Consider the following 21609-nt stretch of genomic DNA (forward strand, 5'->3'; position numbering starts at 1 on the left):
AAAACTGTATGGGAATTAAGTAATGTTTTCTACTGTAAAGTGATCAAATAAAGATTCTTATTTTATTGTAAAGGTGCTTTGCATCAAACACAATTTTAAATATTTTTTTTTTAAAACTCAGAAAACAAAACCTTTAAAACATTGCTAAAGCGGCATGGCTACCTCCATACTCGTAATGAGGCCCATGATGCTTTATCTGGCTGTCACATTTAGGACCATGACACTTATTTCTTTGGAACAATCGAGACTTGATTATGCAAACCCCTCTACTTGGCACCTGGGACAAATAGATTATCTAGCAAACAGATTATGAAAAGTCCAAAATGTGGTAACCAATTTACTACTCAGACTGAAAAACACAAACCCATTCCCCCAGCACACTACATGCTGCACTGGCTCCTAATTAAAAAAGGATTAATACAAACCCCCATGCACTGCTCATTGCTTCTACTGTGGGAAAGGGATGGAATACATGAGAAGAAAATGTTCCCTCAGTGTACTTTCAATATCCCTAAAATCTAGCAACAACACACTAGTTTCGATGCCAGCCTACAATCAGATATGACATGGCGGCACCACTCTCACTCTTCTAGCATCCACATTCTGCAGTCCGATACCGAATACTTCTTGTAGGATGATTTAATCAGGTGACATCTGCCTCTGGGCAATTTTCCACCCACCCCTAACCAGATGCGCATAATTTGTATTTATTGAATTATTTTTATGAACCTGTGATCCCAATATTGATTCCCTAAACCCTTTCCTCCCCTTTTCAGGACAAGAAAGACGCTGGGTTGCACAGAAGGTTTATTTAATACAATAGAAATTAGTAAATCAATTGAAATATAAAAAAGTTATGTATTTATGAAATGCCAATAACAAATGCTGACTACAATGACGAATGATCAATACACTGGTCGCATCACTTTTCTTTCCTATATTTACCCCAATTTACCAATATTGATTCCCTACACCCTTCCCTCCCCTTTTCAAGACAAGAAAGACAATGGGTTGCACAGAAAAGTATCCATTAATAAAATAGAAATCAGTAAATCAATGTAACGATTAACAAGTTATGCAGCTTTGAAATTCCAAATGAGAAATGGTGACTGGAATGAAGAATTATCAATACACTGGTCGCATCACTTTTCTCTACTATATTTACATAAATGTGGGCTTTATTAAACACATACATCACCATCTATACCTTTCAGTTACCCCAAACGTACATCCACCATGCATTGAAAAATGTGTGTGGGTCCAGGATAAAACTTTCATTTGGTAAATATCAAATTAAATCAGAACATCCCTAACTATCTAAGTCTCGATACTTCTTTGGAATAAACATAAACACCTCCCCTCTACCCAATAGACATGTGAGCACCTCAAGGAACATCCCGAAACTCTTTTTAAAAGTCAGGCTACTTAACACTCCTGCATGCAAATCACTTACAGAAAGGAAAATGCATAGATAGAATCACCACCATTGAAATCGGACAGATTTGGGATGCACTGCAGGGAATCAGGGAATCCTCACAGGAGGAATTGTCCATGTCCATGTCTCACAGCAGAAGGCCAGGAGGGGGCCTCTTGTGCATTACTCAACGAGGGCACTCAAGAACTATCTGCAGAATCGCACTTGAAGGGCTTGAGGGATGGGCAGGTATTGTGCATGTATAAACCATAAGAAGGCCACCCATGGTAAAGCTAAACAACTGTAAAGCTTCAGTAAGCACACAATGGGCCTCATTACGACCCAGGCGGTAAGTTACCGCCTGGGCCGTGACTTTACCACCATGGCGTAAACTACGTTTACGCCATGGTGGTTGGCGGACTTACCGCCCCATTCCGACCTTGGCGGGGCGGTAAATCCCCAATCCCCATTTACCCTTCCCCATTCCCATTTTTGCCCCATAGGGCATAATGGGAGTGGGGAAGGCGTTAATTACGCCACCGTAAATTACGGTGGCGTAATTAACTCCATGGTCCCTTAGCGCCATGGATTTTAACACCTGCTAAAAGCAGGTGTTAAATCCGCCATGGCGCTAAGGGTCCTCGTACTCAGGCGGTAAGGGTCGGCGCTGTTTACGCTGCCGTAAACCCCTTACCGCCTGGGTCGTAATGAGGCCCAATATCTTGGTAGACTCACCAAGCTATCCACCTAAAAGAACCTGAAATTTCAACTGATGCTCCTCTTGTGGCAAATAGTTGGAGCATAGACTGTTGCTGTTGCAACACATTTTATCACAGCTGCAAAAATTAACAAACAAACGAAGCCAATATCTGATTGGGTGCCAAACATCAAATCACCACCGAATCTGCTAGGTATGTATAATGCACCACTCCGGAGGTCACTGGCCACAGGCATGGCAACCCGCACACATCAGAATACAGCAAGGACTATGACAAAATGTAGTCATGCTGTTCACATAATTCTCTGCCAACTTACACCAGAACAATTTGCATAAAACAATTTACATAATCATCCTCCCTTCAAGGATAAGCAAAGAAGTCGATCAGTATCCTTCATCGTAACTCCATTGTTTTTTTTATCTGATCAAGAAAACCGGTTAAAGACAAAATCCAAGACCGACGTTGACCGATAATCAGGCTAGACCACTCTAGTTCATTAAGATTTTTCATCCCCAGGTGTTTGTTCCTATCTTTTTGAAGAGCCGGGCAGTCAACTACCAGATGCTTGATGGTTTCTTTAGTACCCAGGTTCTAACAGAATCTACAGGTCATGCCCATACCCCATTTACATGTCCTTTCCAGGGTCCAAAGGTGGTTTAGCGTAAAGCGTGGGTAGGTTGTCCTACGTTTACGACAATGGAAGATGTGGATGTATTTTGGGAGAACCTCTCTTTTTGTGAGGAATTTGTTGTATTCAGCCTGCAAACTATAAGTCCGCACCTGTTCTGAGGAGATTGCCCAATCATGTTTGTGTAATTTGTTCTTCACAGTGCCCAAGTTGTAACAAAGCTCACCATTGAATGACCCTATCAAATTAAGGAATTCGACCATTTATTCCTTGAAGTGTGTGATAGTGGCCCCAGATGCTCTGGTTTTCTCTGCCCCCAAGTTCTGATAGAGAGACGCGCCAGGTGGATTTAATAATTTTGCATATTCCGCCATTTTTCTCCATTTGGCTCTTGTCCCAAGTGAGATCAACCTGAACTCTTGTATAACAGCATTTGGGATAGCCATGGACAGGCCTGATGTTTTCTTAACCAACGTTCCCTGAATGGTGTTAAGAAAATCCCCCACTTGAAAGAGACAGGGATCCAGACAATAGAGTAAGGTAGGCTCCACAGAGTATAGGTAATATTGTAGGAGAGGGTTTAAGGCGAAGTGACACAATTGGGTATATACTCTCTTCATTATATACTCTCTTCATTATTGCCAACAATGGCATCATTTTACCCCTGACCAGAAGTTTCCAGATCTCCTTAGAATAACTGTTGGAAACATGGTACCTGAGATACCTGATGGATTCCACCCTTATTAACGGGTACCCACCCACTTTCCATATCATTGTTTTTGGGGCACTCTTAGTCGTAAACAGAATAACCTTCGACTGCTGCCCATTTACTCTGAGGTTGTTCACTACTGCATATTCAAAGAACAGGGTGAGTTTCCACTGGAGCCCCATCAGTGTCAGATCTGTAAGAGGATTCAATTCAACACTACAGCTAAGTCAATGCCTAGTCTGGGATACTGAATGGAAACCCTTATTGATATATCTTTATGTCCAGTTCATGCGTTCTGGATGACTACCCCTATATAACACCCCTCTCTTAGAATCCCCCTGACCCCACTGAGCCAAGAAGTAGGTTTGTTTTGCAAATTTAAAAGATTTATTTGAAAAAAATTAAACAATGTATAGATATATCACACTTTGATAATAAATTAATAATTGGATATCACACTGAATCTGAGCAGTAATCAATAATGGATAGTCTGGCACTAGCACACTTGTGAATAGGAACAGAAGAATAAGGTGCCAGAGAATACTTAATCTAAGTTCAGATGGATGTAATGTTGAATGAAATGCAATACAGAAAATACTCAATATAATTTCAACAAAGCAATGTAATCACTTTTCTCTGGCAATCCCCTCCCCCCTTATGCAATGCAAGGAAATGGAAGGAAAGCACACAGTTCTCAGAAATGCAATCAACTGTAATTCAGTTCACCCCAGCAAGCTTAGACTACAGAATTTGGAAACACAGGCCCAAAATGCTTTTATATGTGCTGGCAATGAAGTGAAAAATATGCTAAAATGCTTTTAATTCCCTCTAGAGGTTCAGGGTGAGTGGTATCTAGTTAATATTAGTCCAGGCTCACTTTAGCAAGGATCTAGGAGTAACTAGCAGGTTAAACGAATTTTTAGCAACTAAAAAGCAAGAAAACTGCTGTTTTCACACGTGAAGAAATTTTGCAAATCGCGGCAAAATTTGCGAGTGCGTTTTTCGCGATTGCGGCGGAACTACAAAGGCTATCACTATCGTTTTGGGGTCCTAGGACAGGCTAGGATCTCAGCTTCCAGATGAAAGTTACTACAAGTCTCTAGGACAAACGGTCCCGGAGATATGAGCGATTAAATAAAGGTAGCTTTTCAGATTTGAAATTTTAAAGTTCAAAAAGACAAGTGCAGCTTGCAACTAGAAAATGACAGGTGACAGCTTTACAAATGACAGGTGACAGTTAGGAGGCAGTTCTACTTAGATTAAAATAGATTGAATTATATTATTTTAACTAAGAGATAAGTTCTACACAGTTCTGCTGGGTACTCACAATCTATTTTTGAAATAGATGGGCCTCGCCACGGATCTGGTCAGGTTTTCTTCACTCGCCACGGACGGTTTCTGCGCACAGCGTCTGGGTCAGCTCTACTCTGCTGGTCTGGTCTGGGTCTCTGCACTTCACAGTGATCTGGGTCAGCTCTCTCTCTCTCTAGCCTCTCTGGATTCTGGATATTGATAGATTTGAAGTCTGGATCTCTGGATGTGGTATGGTCCGGCAGAGCGCGTTGCAGCAAATGGAATTGAAGGTCCCTATCTGTCCTGTCTGTCTGCTTTTATCTGTTTTTAAAATGGGTGTGTGTGCAGCATCACTAGGCTCTACCCCTCTTCACTTGTCATTGGCCAAGCTTTCATTTCTCCCCTGATTGGGGGAGCTAAGTTGTGTCAGAGTGATGTCATTTTACAGCCTGCAGAAAGTCCACTCCTCCTGTCAACTTGCACACAAATCTAGATTTGAACCAAATACATATTTGCAGAGGTACATATTGTTTTAAAATTACACGCACCCCTCACATATCACAGGAGGTATACCCTTGTCCAAATCTGCTCTTCCTGGGAGCTTGCATTCAGAAATTGCAATATTTGCACTTTTTAACTTATTTTGCAATTTCGGACATTAACCCAAATTTACACACATGTGCGCAAGGAGTATGGACATTACTTGATGAAGTGTCAGATTTTTCACATGCACACATTTTGAGTAATATCCTCGTTTCCGCTAAAACCCCCCTGAACATACCACCGGGTCCTAACACGTCTTAAAATGTGGGCAGAAAAATCACAAGAATTATGGTGTCATTTAAATAATTTTCACAAGTCCGTACTATGAGTTATTCATCTTTTTAGAGTTAGGTTCTGGCCCCAAAGGGGTGTGGTTTCCCCCCAGCACAAGGTTGAATTTCTGGTTTTTCCAGTTCTGCCAAGCCAGCTTGCTCTCACAGGCAGTGCCCCTCCCCTGTCCTTCCAGGAGGAAGCTCCATTTACGACTCCCGCCAATAAAACATTTGCCTGAGTCAGGACAGGGCTTTGTTCAGAGCTCCTGTATTCTGTGGGGGCTCCCCTTAATTCAATTATCAGAGAGATGGCATATCCTTAGTGTGGCCAGCAAAAGGCAGATAGGCCTGGGAACACAGCTGTGACTCAAGTTTCACTCCTGATGGGGGGTAGTTGCCAGGCAAAATTGGAATCTCTTTAAGCCAGTTTTTAGCTACATGTCATTTCTGTTCCCCAGTTTTCTGCATTCAAATAAAACTAAACATTTTTACATATGCAGCTAGAATGCTGATTCTAAGTTTAAAACTATGACATTTAAACAATTGCAGCCTATGTGACATTCAAAAGTAGGTCACTCAGTCAATTTAAACATTTAGATTTTTAGTGTCTTTCAGTCCAAATTTACTTAAACTGCTGAAATCCACAGCTCAGCCAGTCTTGTTATAAACCTTCAAGTCTCTTCAGAATATAACTTTACATTGGATCCACCTCTCAGTAAGTCTTTCTTTGGCTTGCTTTGGGTTCATTTATTCAGTTTTCTACAAAATCTGGTGGTTTTAAAACGCCGGCTTTCTGATAGTGGTGAGTACTGGTACTGCACCCCTTTTTGGGATTTAAGAAAATGAATTCCCAACAGTTATGGGTTTGCTTTTGGCAATCAGCATTGCCATTCCCAATGGTTTCAGACTACTGTGTGGGTAGTCCACTGGTGGTTTTAGGCAGTGTCCTTCTGTGCCCATAACATCGGCAAAAATGAGTGGCAGCCTATTCTTCATGCATTTCCCTGTGCATTTTCTGGGAAGCTCTGGCCATCATGATGTTTTCCATGTCAGTACTGCACAGTTTTGAGGTAGGGCTTGGATGCATGGATAAAAACATCCCACAAGCCCCCCTCTTGCGATGGCCATTCTATTTCACTAATGGGACTCGCAAGACCTGGGATGTTTCCTCATCTTCTTCCAATAGATGGCACAGTTCAGCATCTTTTTCTCCATCCGGTCGGATCGATCGGTTCTCCTCGCCGGTCCTGATGGGAAGATTGGGCGGTACCCCGGGCGCGTTGCGTCTCTGCTCCCGGTCTCCGGATCGTCCTCCTTGGCCCGTCTCCAGGTTTTCTTTCTCCTAGGACGACAAAGGAAGAGCGGCAATACCTATTCATGGACATTTCTTCCACCACTGTTGAGATAGTGGGGCAGCATATGCATTTCTTCATAACGTAACATTACATTCTTATTTTGAAAAAAAACAGTATAACTAAGAGACAGTTTCATGCAAATCACAATATTTTAGAGACTAGATGTGGTATGTTTTATGGTTGGAACTGAATTAGTCTGAGACAGTACCCGCTAGGATTCCAGAGGATTCCTCCAGTTGTTGCAGAGTGTGCCTGGGATGGCAACATTTCAACTGGTTTATGTGGACCCACTTGTCTTCCCCCTCTGCCAAATGACCTTTGGGGATGTGGATTTTGTAGGCCACAGGGGAGATCTTGTCGATGATCTCAAAGGGTCCCTTCCATGTAGGCAACATTTTTCGCTGTTTGGCCTGGTTCCTTTGGAAATTGTATAGATAGACCCGGTCCCCCACCTGATATTCCTTCCTGGAAGTCTTCAGGTCATAGTGGGTCTTCATGCTATCAGCCGATCTTTCTAGATTCCGCTGAGCGTAAGCAAAAGCATGTTGGAGGTGTTTCCTTAAATTCTCCACATACTCATGAGTAGTGGAGGCATTTATCAGTGTCTGCTCTTGGGTCCTGTAGAGCAAATGCTGAGGAAGCACCATCTTGCGCCCAGTCATCAACTCGAATGGTGACATTTTGGTTGTAGATGAAGGGGTAGATCTGATGGCCATTAGGACCAGAGGTAATCGGATATCCCAACTTGGCCCAGAATCTGCCACAAACTTCTTTATTATGCTCACAATGGTTCGGTTATATCTCTCTACTGCCCCAGAAGAAGCTGGCCGGTAAGCAATATGCAACATCCTTTTGACCCCCAGTATCGCCCACATCTTTGTCATTACTTCACTGGTGAAGTGGCTACCCCTGTCTGACTCAATCCTTTGAGGTAGACCGAAACGGGAAAAGATGTGGTTAATCATCAGGGCAGCTGCCGTTTCTGCCTTGCAATTTGGGGCTGGAAGACATTCCACCCACTTGGTAAACAAGCATGTCACAGTCAACATGTACTTATTCCCCCTAGCAGAGCGAATCACGGGGCCTACAAAGTCGATTTGTAAATCTGACCATGGCAGTGTCATCCCCCTCTTTTGGAGAGGCGCACAGTGCGTGAGGGATGATGGCTGAAATTGCGCACACACAAGACACCCCTTCAAATATTGGTCGAGGTCCTGCCCCATGTGTGGCCAGTATGCAACCTCTCTTAAGATTTCCAGTGTTGTGTGAAACCCCCTATGACCGGCGGTGGCCGCATCATGAGCGTGACTTAACATCAGGCTTCGGAATGAGGTAGGAACCACCCACTGATCGTGGCCAGCTTTGGATTTCCTTACCAACAAACCGTCTTGGATTCGGAACATTTTTGGACATTTCATCAACACTCTTAGGTCCTCTTTCCCAATGTAATCGGTATCCGTCAGGGGAAAGTTCTCAGGGTCCTCAAGGTGTTGGTAAAACTTACCAATAATTGGATCCCCCTTCTGAGCTGTAATCAAATCAGCATCAGGGGTCTCCTTACTCCATTGTGCAATTGAAAGGTCGTTGTGAGCATTTGTCTGGGACCTAGTGATAGCAGTGACCTGGATTTCCCCCAACAGGGACTCAATCTCAATTAGATCCCCTTGGATGGCCCCGGTTTTGGCCAGCTGATCAGCTAAGTAATTTCCAGTTTTGTCTGGTCCCTCTACTTTGGAATGACCCTTGATCTTTTTCCAATAGATGGTCATCTCATTCGAGGTGACCAGATCATCAATGTTTTGGATTAACTTCCCATGTTTCAAGGGTTTGTTGTTAGCACATAACATGCCTCTGGTTTTCCAATTAACCAGGTGCTCCACGAACCTGTTCCGTACATAATCCATATCTGTGATTATGACCAGTTCGCGGAGTTGATGCTGGACAGCAGTGAGGATGGCCTGATGCACAGCCATCAATTCTGCCACCTGACTACTTCGGGGACCAATTTTGTACCCAGCGGAGGGTTCTGGGGACTCATTCACCCATGCATTCCCTACGCCGGCCACCAGTTCTTTCTCCCCGTTGTTGTCAACATGGTACGAGCATCCATCCACATAGACAGTGGGCATTCCCTCACACTTGTCCTCTTCAAAGACTTTGTGTGGGGAATTAAGGTATGCCTCCGTGTTGTCCTTGATTTTTAGACTTTCGTCCTCAAAACAGTTTTCTCTGGCACAATCATGCAAGTCAGCCAGACCTTGCGCGAGGGGACTCTTCTTGTTTTGGCCATATCTGACCTCCACAGGAAAGCCTTGCATTGACAGAATCCAGGAAGTAATTCGGGAATTACTCACATTTCCGGCCCGGATTCTATCACTTTGGAGATATTGCAGAGGCTGGTGTGGAGTCTCCACTATGATGTGTTCCCCCTGGATAAACGGGCGGTAATTCTTCAATGCCCACACCGTTGCCAGGAGTGCCTTCTCACAATCGTTGAATTTTTCATCCACAGAGGATAAAGTTTTGCTCGCATAGGAGATTACTTTATTGACCTTGTCATGCTTTTGGTATAATACTGCCGTCAAGCACGTATTAGAGAACCCCGTCTCCAGGAAGAACTCCTTGTTTCTGACAGGGTAAGCTAGGCAGGGCGCTTGTGAGAGGCTTCTTTTGAGTTGTCTTACTGCCTCGGCTTGTTCTGGACCCCATTCCCACTTGACCCCCCCCTTCAGGAGATGAATCAGGGGTCTGGTGATCTCTGCGTAGCCCTCAATGAACTTTCTGCTGTAACTAGTCAGTCCAAGGAGGCTCCTCAGTTCCCGCAGAGTTGTGGGGTCTTTCAGTTTCTGAAGTGCTTCCACTTTCTTTTCCTGGGGACAGAGACCCTGAGGAGTAATCTCATGCCCCAAGAAATTAACACGGGTTCTGCACCACTGTGCTTTTTGAAAGGAAAGTTTTGCTCCGGCGGCCCTCAACTGCGTCAGAACATAACGGATCTCCGCTATGTGTTCCTCCACAGATGAACTTTTGATGAGGACATCATCTACATAAGCCAGGTTACCCCTCGCACCCAGGTCGGGCATGGCCTTATGTAGGAAAATGTTGAATTCATTGCCGGAGTTGAGGTATCCGAAGGGAGTCCGGGTCCATGTGTACTGCTGGCCCCCAAAGGTAAAAGCCAGCTTGTATTGGTCCTCCCTACTGACCGGCACGGTCCAGTATCCATTGGTCAGGTCTATTGCAGTGAATACCTGTGACCCCTGAATCTGGGCCAGCCCTTGGTCAATGTAGGGAAGAGGCCTTCGGGAAGTATGGACCCGTTTGTTGAGTTCCCTAAGGTCAGCGCAGAGTCTCCACTGGCCGTTTGGCTTTAATATTCCCAGCACCGGATTATTGAAGGTGCTGTGGATGGGACGGATTATTCCCCTGGACTCAAGGTTCTTAATTATTTCAGTAAGGGACTCCATTGATGCGAGAGGCAAACGATATTGCTTCACAAACACTGGAGTCATGCCAGGGTCCGTGGTGATTGTTGTTGTGTGGATGTCAGTGCGGCCACAGTCATATGAGTCTACCGCAAAGAGATCTTGGAAATCCAAGAAAACTTGTTTCAACTTTTGCTTTTGTTCCAGAGTCACACAGGCATCAGCTAGGTTGACTCTCTCTTCCACCATCTGCCTGAAGCCTGGAAAGACTTCTGGTTTGGCTATTTCAGCGGCCTCCTCCAGCTGGGTGGAGAAGTCCCTGGTCAGAGTGCTGATTTGGACTGGAGGCTTCAGGTGGGAAAGGCAGCCCTCATGGACCTGGAAAATCACCTCATCTCTCCTGAAGTCACAAGTCACATCTTCCTTACCATAAGGGCAAGAAGTGTACACCAGGAAGTTCCCCCCATGCCGGGTAAAAATCCTGTCTGGTGTTGTATTGTCATCACTGTCACTGTCAAAGCAGTCCTTGGGGATTGGCCCTAACAGTTCATTACCTAAATCTATGGAAAAATGTCGGTCATCAACCGCCATTCCAATAATGGTGCCTGCGGCTAGAGTAATACTCTTTAAGTCGCTGTTATCCACCTCTATTGGAATGGTGTCATGTTCTATGTTGACTAATGGTGTTGGGTTTACCCCTAACCCTTGCTGTTGGAGAGAAGCGTTTAGATGTATGTAAGCATCAGGGTTTTTCAAATATTGTCCTCTTTTAACTTTACTTCCAGGGAGAATTGTCGGGTCCTTTCTGGGATGGTGACTTCCTCTTTGATCTGAATTTCAACTGCATAAGGTAGCAATTGAGCTGACCTAAATGCTTTTTCTGGATCATCAAAGCCCATGGGATTATCCGCTAATCGGGACCAAGCTTTGAAGTTTATTAGGTCCAAACTAATGGCAAAGCGATTGAGAATGTCACTGCCTAAGTAAAAGGCGGCAGTAACGTCTCGCACGACCCAACAATTATGGACTATGCTCTTGTTGCCAATGGAGATTTTGAGCATGCACCTGCTTGGCAGGAGATGTTTGGAATTAGGCGCTTCCAGGTCCATTTCCCATTTGTCTATCAGTTTGAATGTGGGAATGGCTGGATCTTTTGGGAGTTGGCGGAACATGCCTTCGCTGATGAAGCTCTTACCGTTGTTCACACACACTCGAGCGAGAACAGAGTCCTTCCCATCATTTAACTGAACAGGGATGAACAACTGCTCTCCAATTTGCTGAATATCAGCCAGGCTCTGAGCTGATTTCACATCTTCCTGGACTATAGGAGTGGTAATATCTGATTGTGGATTTGTAAAGAATTTCAGAGTGTTTCCTTCCAACGTGGAGTACCACTTTAGACTGGAAGGAAGGTTGATTTTCAGAAATAGAGAGGACCCTCCATCACCAGTCTGTTGTCCTACTGCTATTACTGTCACGTCTGGAATTTGGCTATTCTGGAAGTGAAATTCTACTTGGTCAGGTTTTTGTTCAACCATGTGGCAGGTGCCGTTTAAACTAACATGGTTGACACTCTGTTTTAATTTTATTGGTCGGCTAATCTGGGTCCAGAGGACCTTGTTTACGCAATCTATTAGGGGTGACAACCTCCTCAGGAGGTCATTAACTAGTAAACAAGGGGTGCCCTCTGGAGTCACAACTATGACCGGGTGTTTCAACTTGTGTCGCCCAATTTTAATGTCCAAGTCTGCAGTCCCCTCAACGGGAATTTCCTTCCCGTCAAAGTTCTGCAGTTGTCCAGGAAGAGAGGTGAGAGGAATTTGGTAATTCTCTCCCCTTCCTGCATTCAGTTCATCAAAGGCCCTTCTGGACAGAAGGGTAGCTTGAGATCCCGTGTCCACCAGCGCTGAAATTGTACCCTGCCCCTGTACTTGTACCGGGGCATAGTATCTTCCCTCCTTCTCCTCAAGGGGGCACAGATAATGCACATTTTTGGACAACTGGTGGGCTAATTTTCTGGTTTTGGACATTGCTAGCGAAGAGATTTGGCCAGAATTCTGTGGAGAGCCTTGGGAATCTGAAAGAAAAAATTGGCAACTGGAGATCAGAGTCATTGTGGGTTCCCCTGGCTCCGGTTCTGGGCCGCCCCCCCGTTTTTGGAGGCAGTCACCAGGATGGGTATGAACCAGGGGATTTTCTTGCGGTTGGTTCTGGGAGGAGATGGTGGGCGGCGGTAGCTCCGTCTCCACATCTCCCCAGTCGGGATTTGCATCCCTAGGGACCCATTTTTCTTTGGGAGGAGTTCCCCCCTCTCTGAAGGAGAAGATCCTTTTCCCAGGATCCTCTGAGGATCCCTCTCCCTCAAATTGGAAGATCTGTACCTCCTCCTCAAACTGAGTCTGTTTGGGTCTTTTGTTTCTCCTACCCCCCCTCTGCTCCTTAGGAGGCAGACTTTCAGGGGCAAGAGATTTTGTTTCCGGTTCCTGGGTTTCCAGGGGCTGTTTACAAGTGAGGAAGGAAGCTTCCTCCCAGGCTTTACACCCCCCTTCCCTTTGTGCCTCCTCTCTGGGAACCGGTGAGTTATCGGGGTGCTGCCCCCGTCATTGTTCTGGAGCACCAGGTCCAGAGTTGGGTGCTTTCTGCGCCGGCATGCCGATCTGAGGGTTCTGCTGAGCCCTCAGTATGTGACCCAGATCCCGCGCCATGTTTTGAACCTGGCGCTCTAACTGGGACACCCGCTCAGGCTGATACGGGGCCCTGTTTTCTCCCCTGGGCTGATCCCGGGAAGGGTAACTATCCCTTCTCTGGTAATACCCGGGATTGGGAAGATTTGGTTACCCCTCCACCCTTGGCCTCCCCTCTCCCGGATTAGGTTGTCTGGGCTCAGGGAATTGGGGAAAGAAGGATGGATGATTTTGGGGTTGGAAGTTGGGTGGATACCTGGGGAAAAAGTTCTGCCCAGGATTTGGAGAATTTCTGCCCTCCGGTGGGAAGTTAGGAGGGAAGTTCCCTGGGTTAGGTGCTTGGCTGGATCCACCCCCTTGGGCTGGAGGAGTCCACACATAGCCCAGGATGGGTCGATTTCCCTTGTAATGGGGGCTCACATAATCAGGAGAGCGAGGGACCCCATTTGTGGGGCTGCCTCCCTGGCTCCCTGTCTGTGACTGGCCCGAGGACCTTCTGGGCCTAGCATTATTAGGTGCAGGTAGGTTTTTAGGCCCCCCCATCTCCAACTCTAAAACGGGGGTGACCTTTACCTCTGCCTCCTTGGCAGCAGCAGGGGTGCTGTTGGTTTTGGGATTTTTCTGGGTATTGCTTTTATTCTCTATGGGCTTCTGCACCTCATAGATCCGGGTCGCCTGTTCAATGACCCAGTCTAAAGATCTTTTCTCGTGAAAATCCCTCACGAGCTGGGTCATTATGTATTTGGGCAAGGCATGGAAAAACGTATTAATAAATTCTCTGCTGTCTGTGCGCACCCTTCTGGTGGTCTGCGCAAAGGCACGTTTCAGTTCTTGCACAAACTCTTGTGGGGCCTGATCCTCCCCACACTGCAAGTTGTAGGCTGCCTTGCGAGCCTCTTGGGGATTTCTGTGAACAGAAAAATGTTTTAATATGGCCGCCCTATAGGTGGACCACCTGGAATGATTTTGGTCCTCCATCCCTGCAAAGAAACTGGAGTACTCTGGGGAGAATGTCCACTTTACATATTGGATACAGCTTTGGCTGTCCTTCAAATGGAAAGTCTCCATCATTTGCTCAAACAACTCTAAGTGCTCCCAAACAGAATACTTGGCATTCTTATCATACGGCGTGATGACGCTCCTGATTGCCTTAATCTGCTTTAAGGGGTCCTTAAGCAAGGCCCTTTTTGTCTTATTGGCCCTTTTGGTCCGGGTAACCCTGGTCCATTCATCTTCTGACTCAGAGGCACTGCTCCCAGAGGTTCCCGTCTGTTCTTCCAGGTTTTCCCGGATTCTGCGAGCCTGGGAATGGCTGGCAGAATGTGGGGACCTGGTCTCCTGTGTCCTGTACCGCTCAGAGGAGTCTTCAGATCCCTCCTTGCTGCCAGGCTTTGATGGGTACCCCCCCCCCCACTGACCTAACTGGGCAGCGGTTTTCAGGATGCCCTTTAATGGGCCTACTCTCCTGGGGTTCCCCACTAAATTGCACTGTGCTTGGGTGCCCATACCCGGATGCCCGCCCCTCCATTCCTGGGTGGTACTGGCCTATGAGCCCCATGCTTCTGGCTGGATAGTAATCTGCCATCCCTGTGTCCCTGTGCTCATGTGCGCCAGGGGACATGGGGGTGGCAGAGTCCAGGGACTGAGAGAGATAAAGGCCTCTGGTACTAGGGCTCTTGAGGTTATGCTCAGGAGTTACCCTTTCCCAGCGAACTTGGTCTCTATCCGCCCCTGCTCCCTGTTGCAATGCAAGAGCCTGCGCCTTCAGTTCCTCAGTTAAGGCCTTACTAGACTCTATCAGTCTCTCCTGCATCGCTACCTGTTGTTGGAGCCTATCATTGTGCTGGCAGAGAGCCTCATTCTCTCTCTGCGTTTCCTGATTGGTCCTGGAGCACTGGGCCAGTCTTTGCTGCAGGAGGGTTACCTCCTGAGCTGTGTCCCTATTGGCCTGCTCCTGTCTTGCCAGAGCATCCTCCACCCTCCTGGTGTGCTCTAACAAGTCCTGGTGTTCTTTTTGGAGGTCACCCAGTCCCTGGTGGGCCAGGTGATTTTCTTCCAATTTCCTTTTTAAGTGGCAGACTTCCTGGCCTAAGGTATCCCTTTCCTGACTAAGAGCCTGCATCTGTGCCGCCAGGTCGTCCCTTTGCCTTTGGAAGGCACCAGCTTTCTGGCGCTCCTGGTCAAATTCTGCAACGGTATCCAGGTCTTTCAAAATCAGTTTATTGCTCTCTGCATTCTCCATATCTAGGTGGCTTTGCAGGGTGACTACCTGCTCAGCACATGCCCTATTGAAGTCTAACTGTTGCTCCAGCTTTCTCTGGTCTGCAGTAGGGAGTCCAAACCTTCTTGGTACTCCTTCTGCAAGGCCAGAAATCTGGTATCCTGGTCAGCCTTTTCCTGTTGCAGGATGTCCATATCCTTCTTTATTTTAATGATGTGCTGTCTACTCTCATTTTCTGACTCCTGGCTCCCCTGCAGCCTATGCTCAGAAGAAACCAGGTCAGCTTGGACCTTCTCTAACGCCATCTGTCGCTTATTCGCCAGATCTTGGCTTTCAGTACATTTATCCTGCATGTCTCCCATATATAGGTACAGGTATGCCGCTATCCTAACCATCTTGTCTTGTTCATCCTTAGCTTTAGGAGCCATGTATAGTTCACTCAGGGCCACATGTAGGGGACCCTGATCTCCCCATATATCTGACCCTGTTTCAGTGACCTGTTGCGTGATGGCCTGCAACCAGACCATGCGGTCCTGGTGAGTATACTCACCTCTCACAAATAACTTATGTAAGAAGTGCTCTCTGGCTATTTTCATGTCTACTAAGGTCGTCATTCTGGAATTTGAGTTCCTTCCTGACTTACAGAAGTTTGTATTTTATTTTTGCAAAACAGACCTTTTTCTTAGAGCGTTCCTTTGAGGAGTGCTTTACAGCGTAACACAGCGTGTGATCCGACCGGATATGTGTATCTGGTCAGCTGGCACGCTGTATTAATCTGCACAAGTGATAGATCTAATCCAAACGTCCGGCACGATCCCCCAATTTGTAAGAGGATTCAATTCAACACTACAGCTAAGTCAATGCCTAGTCTGGGAAACCCTTATTGATATATCTTTATGTCCAGTTCATGCGTTCTGGATGACTACCCCTATATAACACCCCTCTCTTAGAATCCCCCTGACCCCACTGAGCCAAGAAGTAGGTTTGTTTTGCAAATTTAAAAGATTTATTTGAAAAAAATTAAACAATGTATAGATATATCACACTTTGATAATAAATTAATAATTGGATATCACACTGAATCTGAGCAGTAATCAATAATGGATAGTCTGGCACTAGCACACTTGTGAATAGGAACAGAAGAATAAGGTGGCAGAGAATACTTAATCTAAGTTCAGATGGATGTAATGTTGAATGAAATGCAATACAGAAAATACTCAATATAATTTCAACAAAGCAATGTAATCACTTTTCTCTGGCAATCCCCTCCCCCCTTATGCAATGCAAGGAAATGGAAGGAAAGCACACAGTTCTCAGAAATGCAATCAACTGTAATTCAGTTCACCCCAGCAAGCTTAGACTACAGAAGTTGGAAACACAGGCCCAAAATGCTTTTATATGTGCTGGCAATGAAGTGAAAAATATGCTAAAATGCTTTTAATTCCCTCTAGAGGTTCAGGGTTCAGGGTGAGTAGTATCTAGTTAATATTAGTCCAGGCTCACTTTAGCAAGGATCTAGGAGTAACTAGCAGGTTAAACGAATTTTTAGCAACTGAAAGCAAGAAAACTGCTGTTTTCACACGTGAAGAAATTTTGCAAATCGCGGCAAAATTCGCGAGTGCGTTTTTCGCGATTGCGGCGGAACTACAAGGGCTATCGTTTTGGGGTCCTAGGACAGCCTAGGATCTCAGCTTCCAGATGAAAGTTACTACAAGTCTCTAGGACAAACGGTCCCGGAGATATGAGCGATTAAATAAAGGTAGTTTTTCAGATTTGAAATTTTAAAGTTCAAAAAGACAAGTGCAGCTTGCAACTAGAAAATGACAGGTGACAGCTTTACAAATGACAGGTGACAGTTAGGAGGCAGTTCTACTTAGATTAAAATAGATTGAATTATATTATTTTAACTAAGAGATTAGTTCTACACAGTTCTGCTGGGTACTCACAATCTATTTTTGAAATAGATGGGCCTCGCCACGGATCTGGTCAGGTTTTCTTCACTCGCCACGGACAGTTTCTGCGCACAGCGTCTGGGTCAGCTCTACTCTGCTGGTCTGGTCTGGGTCTCTGCACTTCACAGTGATCTGGGTCAGCTCTCTCTCTCTCTAGCCTCTCTGGATTCTGGATATTGATAGATTTGAAGTCTGGATCTCTGGATGTGGTATGGTCTGGCAGAGCGCGTTGCAGCAAATGGAATTGAAGGTCCCTATCTGTCCTGTCTGTCTGCTTTTATCTGTTTTTAAAATGGGTGTGTGTGCAGCATCACTAGGCTCTACCCCTCTCCACTTGTCATTGGCCAAGCTTTCATTTCTCCCCTGATTGGGGGAGCTAAGTTGTGTCAGAGTGATGTCATTTTACAGCCTGCAGAAAGTCCACTCCTCCTGTCAACTTGCACACAAATCTAGATTTGAACCAAATACATATTTGCAGAGGTACATATTGTTTTAAAATTACACGCACCGCTCACATATCACAGGAGGTATACCCTTGTCCAAATCTGCTCTTCCTGGGAGCTTGCATTCAGAAATGGCAATATTTGCACTTTTTAACTGATTTTGCAATTTCGGACATTAACCCAAATTTACACACATGTGCGCAAGGAGTATGGACATTACTTGATGAAGTGTCAGATTTTTCACATGCACACATTTTGAGTAATATCCTCTTTTCCGCTAAAACCACCCTGAACATACCACCGGGTCCTAACACGTCTTAAAATGTGGGCAGAAAAATCACGAGAATTATGGTGTCATTTAAATAATTTTCACAAGTCCGTACTATGAGTTATTCATCTTTTTAGAGTTAGGTTCTGGCCCCAAAGGGGTGTGGTTTCCCCCCAGCACAAGGTTGAATTTCTGGTTTTTCCAGTTCTGCCAAGCCAGCTTGCTCCCACAGGCAGTGCCCCTCCCCTGTCCTTCCAGGAGGAAGCTCCATTTACGACTCCTGCCAATAAAACATTTGCCTGAGTCAGGACAGGGCTTTGTTCAGAGCTCCTGTATTCTGTGGGGGCTCCCCTTAATTCAATTATCAGAGAGATGGCATATCCTTAGTGTGGCCAGCAAAAGACAGATAGGCCTGGGAACACAGCTGTGACTCAAGTTTCACTCCTGATGGGGGGTAGTTGCCAGGCAAAATTGGAATCTCTTTAAGCCAGTTTTTAGCTACATGTCATTTCTGTTCCCCAGTTTTCTGCATTCAAATAAAACTAAACATTTTTACATATGCAGCTAGAATGCTGATTCTAAGTTTAAAAAAATGACATTTAAACAATTGCAGCCTATGTGACATTCAAAAGTAGGTCACTCAGTCAATTTAAACATTTAGATTTTTAGTGTCTTTCAGTCCAAATTTACTTAAACTGCTGAAATCCACAGCTCAGCCAGTCTTGTTATTGTCACTACCCAGAGGTTGTTTTTCTGGTTGTATGCAGTATTTCCTTTTGCTCAAGTAATCCTGGGCTTTTATGGAGATGCGCCCAAGACTTCCCTCCCAAGAGGTCAGCCTTCAGGGATAAATAAACCTGACAGGTTGGGGGCTTGAGCGAAAAGGCCGGAGCAGAATCGTCAGAGCTAGAGGGACAAAGAACAAAACAAAGAAAACAGTTGTTCAGAAAAATGCAGCCAAGTAGTGTTGGATAACAAACAGCCAACACCACCCCCAATCCCCACTCTTACCTGCACCGTAGAAATAATATACCAGTAACCTACTAGTATCGAATTGTAGGGAGGGAGGAGTGGAAGTTTGCCAGTATCTTAGGATCACCAGGGCGAAGACCGCAGAGCGTCCCAAGTAGGTTCAAGGCAATCCAAAGTATAAACAGCAGAGCGTCCCAAATAAAGGTTCAAAGCAATCCAAAAGGAAAACAGCAAAGCGTCCCAAATAAAGGTTCAAAGCAATCCAAAAGGTAAACAGCAAAGCGTCCCAAATAAAGGTTCAAAGCAATCCAAAAGGTAAACAGCAAAGCGTCCCAAATAAAGGTTCAAAGCAATCCAAAAGGTAAACAGCAAAGCGTCCCAAAATATAGTTCGAAGCAACAGAAGTAAAAGGCAAATTGAAATGGGAAGTGAGCGTTCACTTCACGCTAATTTCCTTACGGAGATGTTCGAGGTATCGGGTCACCAAAGTTTAAGGATTTAGAATTAGGAGGTCGAGAATGAGTAAGCCGGGTTCAGAATATCCAAGGGGAACAATCGAGGGAGGCTGGCGTCGGGAAGCAGGTACGGACAAGGCGAAGGCAATAAGTTAATTCAGGCGCTGGTTAGTCAAGGATTCAAGAAACGGGTCCGGGAGCTCGCAACTAGCAACAGTTTAGGAGCACTCGATCTCCGGGTAGATGGGAGTTATATATCGTTCCCAACAAATGAAATCCTCGCAACGTCACGCGTACTTCACGCGGCTATGATAGCAGGCGTTGTGGGAGTTGTAGTCTCAGGGACTTTTACTTGCCGAATAGCGCTCGGATAATCGCCAAGGCAATTTCCAACCTGGCCGGGTCGTGACAGTTATAAACCTTCAAGTCACTTCAGAATATAACTTTACATTGGATCCACCTCTCAGTAAGTCTTTCTTTGGCTTGCTTTGGGTTCATTTATTCAGTTTTCTACAAAATCTGGTGGTTTTAAAACGCCGGCTTTCTGATAGTGGTGAGTACTGGTACTGCACCCCTTTTTGGGATTTAAGAAAATGAATTCCCAACAGTTATGGGCTTGCTTTTGGCAATCAGCATTGCCATTCCCAATGGTTTCAGACTACTGTGTGGGTAGTCCACTGGTGGTTTTAGGCAGTGTCCTTCTGTGCCCATAACATCGGCAAAAATGAGTGGCAGCCTATTCTTCATGCATTTCCCTGTGCATTTTCTGGGAAGCTCTGGCCATCATGATGTTTTCCATGTCAGTACTGCACAGTTTTGAGGTAGGGCTTGGATGCATGGATAAAAACATCCCACAGATCGAACAAGACTATATCGTCAGCAAATATAATGCAGTCTAATGACAGCGAGCCCAGCTTCAGATGATTGGTGGTACCCCCCTACCAACCCAAAGGTAAGTCAGCGAGGTAGAGGTTGAAGAGGGTGGGGGCGACCATGCACCCCTGCTGCAAACCCAGGTCAGTAGGAATGGCGTCCGCTGTGGCTCCTCCCCCATCAACCTCACTCTGACCATCGTATCTGTGTGGAGAAAAGCCAGCAGTTGCACCAGCACCACATGGAGATCCATGCCCAACAGTTTTTCCCAGAGTCTTGCTCTTCAAACTGTGTCAAAGGCACTGGAGAGGTAAATCTATGCCACATAGACCGTCTCTACCTTAGTTTTTCTGACCGCTGCGAGAAGATGAGAAATAGCAAAAGCATTCAGGAAGGTTCCAATGCCAGTACAAGACCCAATCTGGGTCTGAGAGTACAAGCCCTTTGATGTTATGTGTTCCTTGAGCTCTCTTAGTAAAAGGGTTCATAAAATCTTGCCTGAGCAATCCAGCAATGCTATTGATCTAAAGTTATTTGGTTTCCCCCGGTCCCACTGTTTGTGTATGGGAATGATTATGGATTCTTTCCATGTGTCGGGGACTGTGAGGATCCTGCTCACACAGTTGAACAGGTCTCTCAGAGGGTCAGCCCGAACTTCAGGATTGGATTTAATCAATGCTGGCGGTATATTGTCAGGACAGAGGCCCTAGAAGGCTTAGCCCTACCACCCTGTACCGGGTGGATTAATATGAAACTCCTCTTCAGGGGATTTAGCATATTTCTTGGTAATGTATGCTTCCCAATCTTGGGCGCTGATGTTACACTCTAGGCAATTAAACACACCTTTCATTACGCCTCCCAAGATTGACCAAAACTTGTCTGTGTCTTTCTTGATAAGTGCCTTGATCAACTTTTGATTGTGATCAATCATTCTTTCCCTGCTTATGCATCTCAACACAGTTTTCTGAAGGGCCTATATTCTTTTCTTTTCTACCCTATAGGTTGAGTTGTCAGAAGCGGTTTTGAGTAGGGTTCTAATGGCTGCCCTCTTTGCCTGTTTCGCCAGCTTATCTTTAAAATCGAGGGGATGGTTATGTTGTTTCCCGCCGGTAATTTGACACCTGCTGGTTAGGGACTTCAAGCAATTAAAAAATGTAAAGGTATATTTGTTAACAGTCAAACGCTATCTTCCAAGCTTCATGTTTGACAATTGCTTTTCCCACAAAATACTGAAAGTCCCGTAAGAGCTTGCATTCCATTTAACTGTCTGTCCCCCTGTCCAGTGAGATGAAGGCAGTTTCGTGTTGTATGTAATTGGCTGTCAATGCGAGTCTGATTACCAGGCTTAGGGAGAAGTGGTCTCTGCAGTGATGATTCCCTTTA

The sequence above is a fragment of the Ambystoma mexicanum genome, chromosome 4p (genome assembly GCF_040938575.1).
Source record: "Ambystoma mexicanum isolate Mex_15411 chromosome 4p, UKY_AmexF1_1, whole genome shotgun sequence".
Lineage (NCBI taxonomy): Eukaryota > Metazoa > Chordata > Amphibia > Caudata > Ambystomatidae > Ambystoma > Ambystoma mexicanum.